Here is a 7,689-nt window from a genome sequence, read left to right as displayed (position 1 = left end):
TAAATACAAAGCAATAAAACTCACAACTACATAAAAGTTAACATAAACATCCACCACAGCAGATTCCCCACGTTCCTCAATCCTCACAGTGATGGAAGGCAAAAAGGTTAAATCTACTTCCTCTTTTATTCTCCCGCGATCGAGGCAGTCGAACCGTCCGCAGTCGGGGCAGTCGAAGGTCCCGCTTCGGAGTAGTCGAAGCCCCTGCGGCTTTGAGTTCCCGAAGCCGGTCTCTTGACCAGAGACGTGAGCTCCGTGATGTTAAAGTCCGCAGGCACCCGCGGTGGAGCTCTTAAAATCGGTCTCCAGCAGAGGCCGGCAACTCCTCGATGTTAGGCCGCAGTGCGGACGGAGATACGATACGGGGGGGAAAATTGCATCTCCGTCGTGGTAAGAGATTAGAAAGGGTTTCCCCCAACTCCCCCCCCCCCCCCCCACTCCCCCCCCCCCCCCCCCCCCGCCACATAAAACAAGCAGAAGAACACAAAAAACTTACATTTAACACATACAAACAGCAAAAGAAGGAAGGGACAGACAGACTGTTGGCGAGGCAGCCATTGCTGGTGCCACCCGGTGATATTACAAGGACAACAATCTTGCACAGTTGAGAAGTTCAGCTGAGAAAGAGGGTGAGGAGAAACATGGAGGGAGCTGAACTAGGGCAGGGCCTTGACCCGACCTGATCCACACTGCCCTCAGTCTGAACGATGGACTTGATCCGAAAAGTCACCCATTCCTTCTCTCCAGAGATGCTGCCTGTCCCGCTGAGTTACTCCAGCATTTTGTGTTTATCCACACTGCAACGCCAAGCTGCCTGCTGATACTGGGGTGGTTTCGCAAATGCTGCAGCTTTTCATCAGACCCACTGCTGATACACAAATGTGAATGAATTATGTCTCGTGATAGCAGAATTAGGCCATTCAACCCACTCCACCATTCAATCATGGCTGATCCCTCCTAACCCCATTTTCCTGCCTTCTCCCCACAACCCCTGACACCCGTACTAATCAAGAATCTATCTATCTCTGTTCTCTCTCTCTTCAAACTATCCATTGACCCGGCCTCCACAGTTTTCTGTAGCAAAGGATTCCACAGATTCACCGCCCTCTGACGAAAAAAATGCATCCTCAACTTATTCCTAAAGGAACGTCCTTTAATTCTGAGGCAATGACTTCTAGCCCTAGACTCTCCCACTAGTGGAAACATCCTCTCCACATGGATGGGCAACATTTCAGGTGGGGACAAGAAACATCGCCTGTCTATGTCGTCGACAGATGCTGCCTGACCAGGTTAGTTCTTCCAGGACTTTGTACTTTGCGCAAGGTTCCAGCATCTGCAGTTCCGATGAGTCGCACCCTGGCTACTCCCTCTTCTCCCATCTCCCATTGGGTAAAAGGTATAGAAGTGTGAAAATGCACACCTCCAGTTTCAGGGACAGTTTCATTCCCAGCTGGTTCTGGACTCGCCCAACATTGGGAACAATTTTCCTGCATCTAGCTTGTCCAGTCCTTTTATAATTTTATATGTTTCTATAAGATCCCCCACCTAAATGGATCAATTGTAATCATGTATTGTCTTTCTGCTGACTGGCTAGCATGTAACAAATATCCTTTCACTGTACCTCAGTACACTCGACAGTGGACTGAACTGTCTTCTGATTACCAACTTTTCTGCCACAGATACCGTCACTTCTTCTTGGGTCATGAGTGGAACGCCTCTATCAAATCTCCTCTTGATCATTGCTGCCCTTTTGTTAAACTACTTCAGCTTATAGCATCATGATACAGTGTTGTGTAGTGGTTTGCTCCAGCCGAGTCTGACACTTTTCGCAAGGAGCAGAGCAGTCTGTCTGAGCCAGTATTTTCCCCTCATCTCTCAAACGTTTAGAGATACTGCATGGATCCTAACCCTTTGGCCCACCCAGTCCACGCTGACCATCGATCACCCTTTCTCACTAATTCTATGTTATCCCACTTTTGCATCCACTCCCTACACACAAGGGGCAATTTTACACAAGCCAATTAAACTACAAACCTGCAGGTTTGGGACATGGGAGGAAACCAGAGCAGCCGGAGGAAACCCACGCGGTCACAAGGAGAGCATGCAAACTCCGCACAGACAGCACGTGAGGGCAGAATCAGACTCGGGTCTTTGGTGCTTTGAGGCAGCAGCTCTACCCGCTGCATCGCTGTGAATTCCTTTTGTCTTGCTGCATGTAGGATGCTATTGGACAATAGTTGGTCAGGACCTGGAATGGATTGTGTTTAAGTGTATTTTGTTATATTTTGGTTCTTTTACTAATAATTTTAAACCAATTCCCTCGCCTGCCGTTGTCCACAGAAGCTTTGAAACAGATTCTCTTTATTGTATTTAAATACGTTACAATTCCTCTTGACTTTCCCATTTAAGAAAAACTCTTAGGAATAGATCTAGGCTGTTTATTTTTCACTGTACCTCGGTACATGTGACAAGTAAAGTATCCTTTATTGTCATTCAGACATTTCAGTCTGAACGAAATTGTAAACCTTGCAGTCGTCATAACATAGAATAAAATAACAAAACACACACTTAACACAGTTTAACGTCCACCACAGTGAGTCTTCCAGACACCTCCTCACTGTGATGGAAGGCACAAGTCTTAAAGATCTTGTCTCTTCCCTCCTCGTCTCCCTCTGCGTTGAGGCGATCCAGCTTTTGATGTAGGACCCCGCCGGGTGATGGTAAGTCCAGCAGCCGAATCCGAGCTCCGCGAATAATCTAAACTAAACTAAACTCAATTAAGACTGCTTTGCAACTTCTCTCGTTAGTCATCTTTGCCTTCTATCTTGTCTGCAGTTTTTCACAGGAGCAGCAATTTGGCTCTTCTAGAATGGTCCTAACCAATCTCCTCCTTGCCCTCCCTGAAGTGTGCAGCCCAGAATTGGCCTCAGTATTCTACACTGGGGCTAACGTCCTGTCTCTCTCTGTCTGTCTGTACCCCATGGATTCCAATTGCTGTATAAACTGTGTTATTAATGAACTAGATCTTTGTTGAGTGGTGTCAACAACTTTGTTGAGTGGTATGGGCTGAATCACCTGCAACTCAACACCGACAAGACTAAAGTGGAATTTAGGAGGAGAGGAACACCCCTGTCCACTGACTCCATCAATGGTGTGGTTGTGCAGTTTACCAAGGGGTTCAAGTACCTTGAAGTGTACCTGCGCAGTAAACTAGACTGGTCCAGGAATGCTGAGGACCTGTACAAGAACGGACAGAGCCGGCTGAACTTTTTGAGAAGGCTCCACTCTTTCAACGTCTGCAGTAAGATGCTACAGATCTACCAATCGGTGGTAGCCAGTGGCATCTTCTTTGCTGGCGTGTGCTGGGGCAGCAGGCGAAGTCCGCGGACGCCTATAGGATCAACAAACTCATCAGGAAGGCTGTCTCCATCCAGGGGGTGGAGTTAGATTCATGGCAGGTGGTCTTTTGGTTATATAATATAATCTAATATATTATTTGGATTAATACATTTCCACTGAAGGAAAGTAAGAGAGAAAAGTAAGGACAGAAGCAAGAAAGAGAAATTCAAAGTAGGGGTGAGAGTTTTAAAATACAGACCAGCCACTGGGGTCTGGGATACGAAGACATTTCCTCAGTCAGGGCCGTGGTGAATGTTGGGGATTCACTGTGTGACAGGACTGTGAGACTCCCTCTCTCAGTGAATTCAAGAGTGACAGTGTCACACAGCACGGGAAACAGGCCCCTTCCACCCAACGTTCCAATGCCGACCAAAGTGCCCCGTCTAAGGTAGTCCCATGTTTGGCCCATATCCCACTGAACCTTGGATAGACACAAAATGCTAGAGTAACTCAGCTGGTCAGGCGGCATTTCTGGGGAAAAGGAATAGGTGACGTTTCATGTCGGAACCCCAGTCTGAAGAAGGGTTCAAACTCGAAACATCACCCACTCCTTTTCACCAGAGATGCTGCCTGACCAGCTGAGTTACTCCAGCATGTTATGTCTTTCTTCAGTGCAAACCAGCATCTGCAGTTCCTTTCTACACATTCCATCTAAACCTTTCCTACCCATGTATCTATCCAAGCATATTTTAAATGCTATAATAGTCCCTGCCTCAACTACCTCATCTGGCAGCTTGTTCCATATTCCAGAGTTCCACACTCTGTGTGAAAAAGTTGCGACTCAGGTTTGTGTTAAATCTTGCCCCTCTCACTGTAAACATATGACCTTTTGGTTTTAATCCCCCTACCATGGGTCAAAGACTCTGTGCATTCGCCTCATGATCGTATCTACCTCTATAAGATCACCCCTCGCCTCCTGCGCTCCAAGCAACAAAGTCCTGTCCTGCCCAACCCTGTAGCTGAATCCCTCGAGCCTTGGCAACATCCTTGCAAATCTTCTTGGCACTCTTTCCAGCTTTAGATTTTAAAGGTAGGCAGGGTTGTGAGGTTCGTGCAGTTTACAAAGCAGTTCGACAAGTACATGGATAGGACAGGTTTGGAGGGATGTGGACCAAACGCGGGCAGGTGGGACTAGTGTAGCTGGTACATGTTGGCCGGTGTGGGCAAGTTCGGCCGAAGGGCCTGTTTCCAAGCTGCATGACTCTAAATGTACAGAAAAGTGTAAGAGCAACCATGATAGAACACTCACGAAGGGCCGAATGGCCTACTCCCAGTTTTGTTTCTTATTCAACAAATTTGCCACTGCAGGAACCAGTTAAGAACAGCATAGATTTATTTTGAATGTGGCAGCTGGATAAATAAATGAGGAAGCAAAGTCGTGCTTAGAAGGTTATTCGAGGAGGCTGAAAATGATGCTCATATGGTCATATTCCCGTACATACTGAAGTTCTGTTTCTGTGCTTTAAATTACAAAGTAATGGCTTGCTTGGCTCTGTATAAACTTTGTCTTTGAAATTATAAATGAATTACCTTTCTGGTCAATATTAAACCGAGTGAACTCAGTGATGCATCATATCATGAGTTGGCCAATTTCAATTTACCATCAGTTGAGGATAAGTTTGTGATTGAATTGCTGAATGAAAGGGTTAAGTATTCTGTGGCAGAGCTGATGGTAGTTTCCATTGGGGGTGAGCAGAATCCCAATCCAAGCACGGGTTATTGATTGGGGACGATCAGCCATGATCACAATGAATGGCGGTGCTGGCTCGAAGGGCCGAATGGCCTCCTCCTGCAGCTATTTCCTATGTCTATGTCTATAACCCTTCCCTGCAGGACAGAGCACGTTGAACGTTTTATCGTCATTCAACAGCTTCAGCAGAGTTTTTCACCGTTTCCGAGCACCCCTGGAGTTACGCAACGAGTGAAATATTTCCCGTTAAAAGGTCACAATTGTGCCAAATCTGGGGCCAACGTGTCCCAGCAACCTCCCACCTGGTGAAGATAATGTCTAGTTTATTTTAGAGATACAGCGTGGAAACAGGACCTTCGGCCCACCGAGTCCGTGCTGAACAGCCATCACCTGTTCATTAGTTCTATCCGACGCTCAAGGGGCAATTTACAGAAGCCAATTAACCTACCGACCTGCATGTCTTTGGAATGTGGGAGAAAACTGGAGCACCCGGAGAAAACCCACGTGGTCACAGGGAGAACGTACAGACTTGGTACAAACAGCACCCGGAGTCAGGATGGGACCCTGGTCTCTGGCGCTGTGACGCAATAACTCTACCACTGTGCTACTGTGAGGCCCATGATGTGTGTGCCGTTAGCCAGCAGCCAGCACAACGGGTCTGAATAGCGGAAACAAGGAACTGCAGATGGTGGTTGATAAACGGAAGACACACAGTGCTGGAGGACTCAGCGGGTCAGGCAGCATCTGTGGAAGAAAATTGACACTTGACATCCCTGGATGGAACCCTCCATCTGAATCGGATGTTAATCTTTCACCTTGATTGTCCACTGTGCACTAAAGATCACACACACTATTCGAACGAGGGAAAGACTCAAAATGCTGGAGTAACTAGGAGTGCGTAAGGCAACATCTCTGGAGATCAATGGGGATTAAATAGGGAGAACAAAGGATTATCTAAAAATCCTGGCTGATCCGCTGAGTTACTCTGGCATTTTAAAGTTTTTCCCTCATTTGAATAGTGTTGTGTGGTCTTTTGTGGCCCCAGTGGGCGGGCCAGGTCAAAGTTTAACGTCCGATTCAGACGCAGAACATCTACTATCCACTGCCTTCCACAGATGCTGCCTGACCCACTGAGTTCTTCCTGCAGCTTGTTTATGGCTTTCATAAGGAATAGTAGAATTAGGCCATTCGGCCCATCAAGTCTACTCTGCCATTCAATCATTGCTGATCTATCTCTCCTAACATCCTAACCTCTGACACCTGTACTAATCAAGAATCTATCTATCTCTGCCTTAAAAATATCCACTGACTTGGCCTTTCAATGCTGCCACCTCTGACACTGCAGCTGTCCCTCACTTCTGCACCAGGCACCATCCTGGAGTATTTGCTTATGGGTTTGGATTTGCGATTCCCTGCCCCTTTTATCTCGGAGGTAGAGAGGCACGGATACTCCAGACGAACACTGCCAGTGCCGTGGAGAACGAACATCGTGTCATTGGAGTCTTCTGATGGCCGCCATTATAGATAGACACAGAGTCCTGGAGTAACTCAGCGGGTCAGGCAGCATCTCTGGAGAGACAGAACAGGTGACGTTCAGACTGAAGTGGAGGTGGAGGTGGGAGGTGGGAAATAAACTGAAGGTAAGAAAAGGCCAGAGCAAAGTGGAACCAAAGTTCCACTTGAGCATAAAGGTTCCAATAATGGGTGCTGTGGAGTAACGTCGGCCCCCGCAAATTTTCTTCCCTTAACCAACAGCCCCAAGGAGAAAATAAGTAGATGAGCCGACTCTAACGTCTTGCTGTTTGATGCAGTGAATACTTGCCATCTTCCTCTGTGCCACAGCAGTGATGACACTACAGAAGAACATCACTTACTTACCAAATGTAGTTTTAGTTTTTAGTTTTAGTTTCGAGATACAGCACGGAAACAGGCCCTTCAGCCCAACGAGTCCGCACTGACCAGGGATCCCCACAAATTAACACTATCCTACACACACACACTAGGGACAATTTATACATACACCAAGCCAATTAACCTACATACCTGTACGTCTTTGGAGTGTGGGAGGAAACTGAAGATCTTGGAGAAAACCCACACAGGTCACGGGGAGAACATACAACCTCCGTACAGACAGCACCTGGAGTCGGGATCGAACCCGGGTCTCCGATGCTGCAAGCGCTGTTAGGCAGCAACTCTACCGCTGCGCCACCGTGCTGCTCCTACCGAATAGTGAAAGGCCTGGATAGAGCGGATGTGGAGAGGATTCTCCCACCATTCTCCCACCATTAGTGGGAGAGTCTAGGTCCTGAGGTCAAAGCCTCAGAACTAAAGGATGTTCCTTTGGGAAGGAAATGAGGAGGAATTTCTTTAGTCAGAAGGTAGTGAATCTGTGGAATTCATTGCCACCAAACACTGTGGAGGCCGTCAATGGATATGTTTAAGGAAGAGACAGATAGATTCTTGATTAGTGCGGGTGTCAGGGGTTATGGGGAGATGGCAGGAGAATGGGGTTAGGAGGGAGAGATAGATCAGCCATGATGGAATGGCGGAGTAGTCTTGATGGGCCGAATGGCCTAATTCTGCCCCTGCTCCTATGACCT

This window comes from Amblyraja radiata, chromosome X (genome assembly GCF_010909765.2).
Source record: "Amblyraja radiata isolate CabotCenter1 chromosome X, sAmbRad1.1.pri, whole genome shotgun sequence".
Taxonomy (NCBI): domain Eukaryota; kingdom Metazoa; phylum Chordata; class Chondrichthyes; order Rajiformes; family Rajidae; genus Amblyraja; species Amblyraja radiata.
This window is presented reverse-complemented; position numbering follows the sequence as displayed.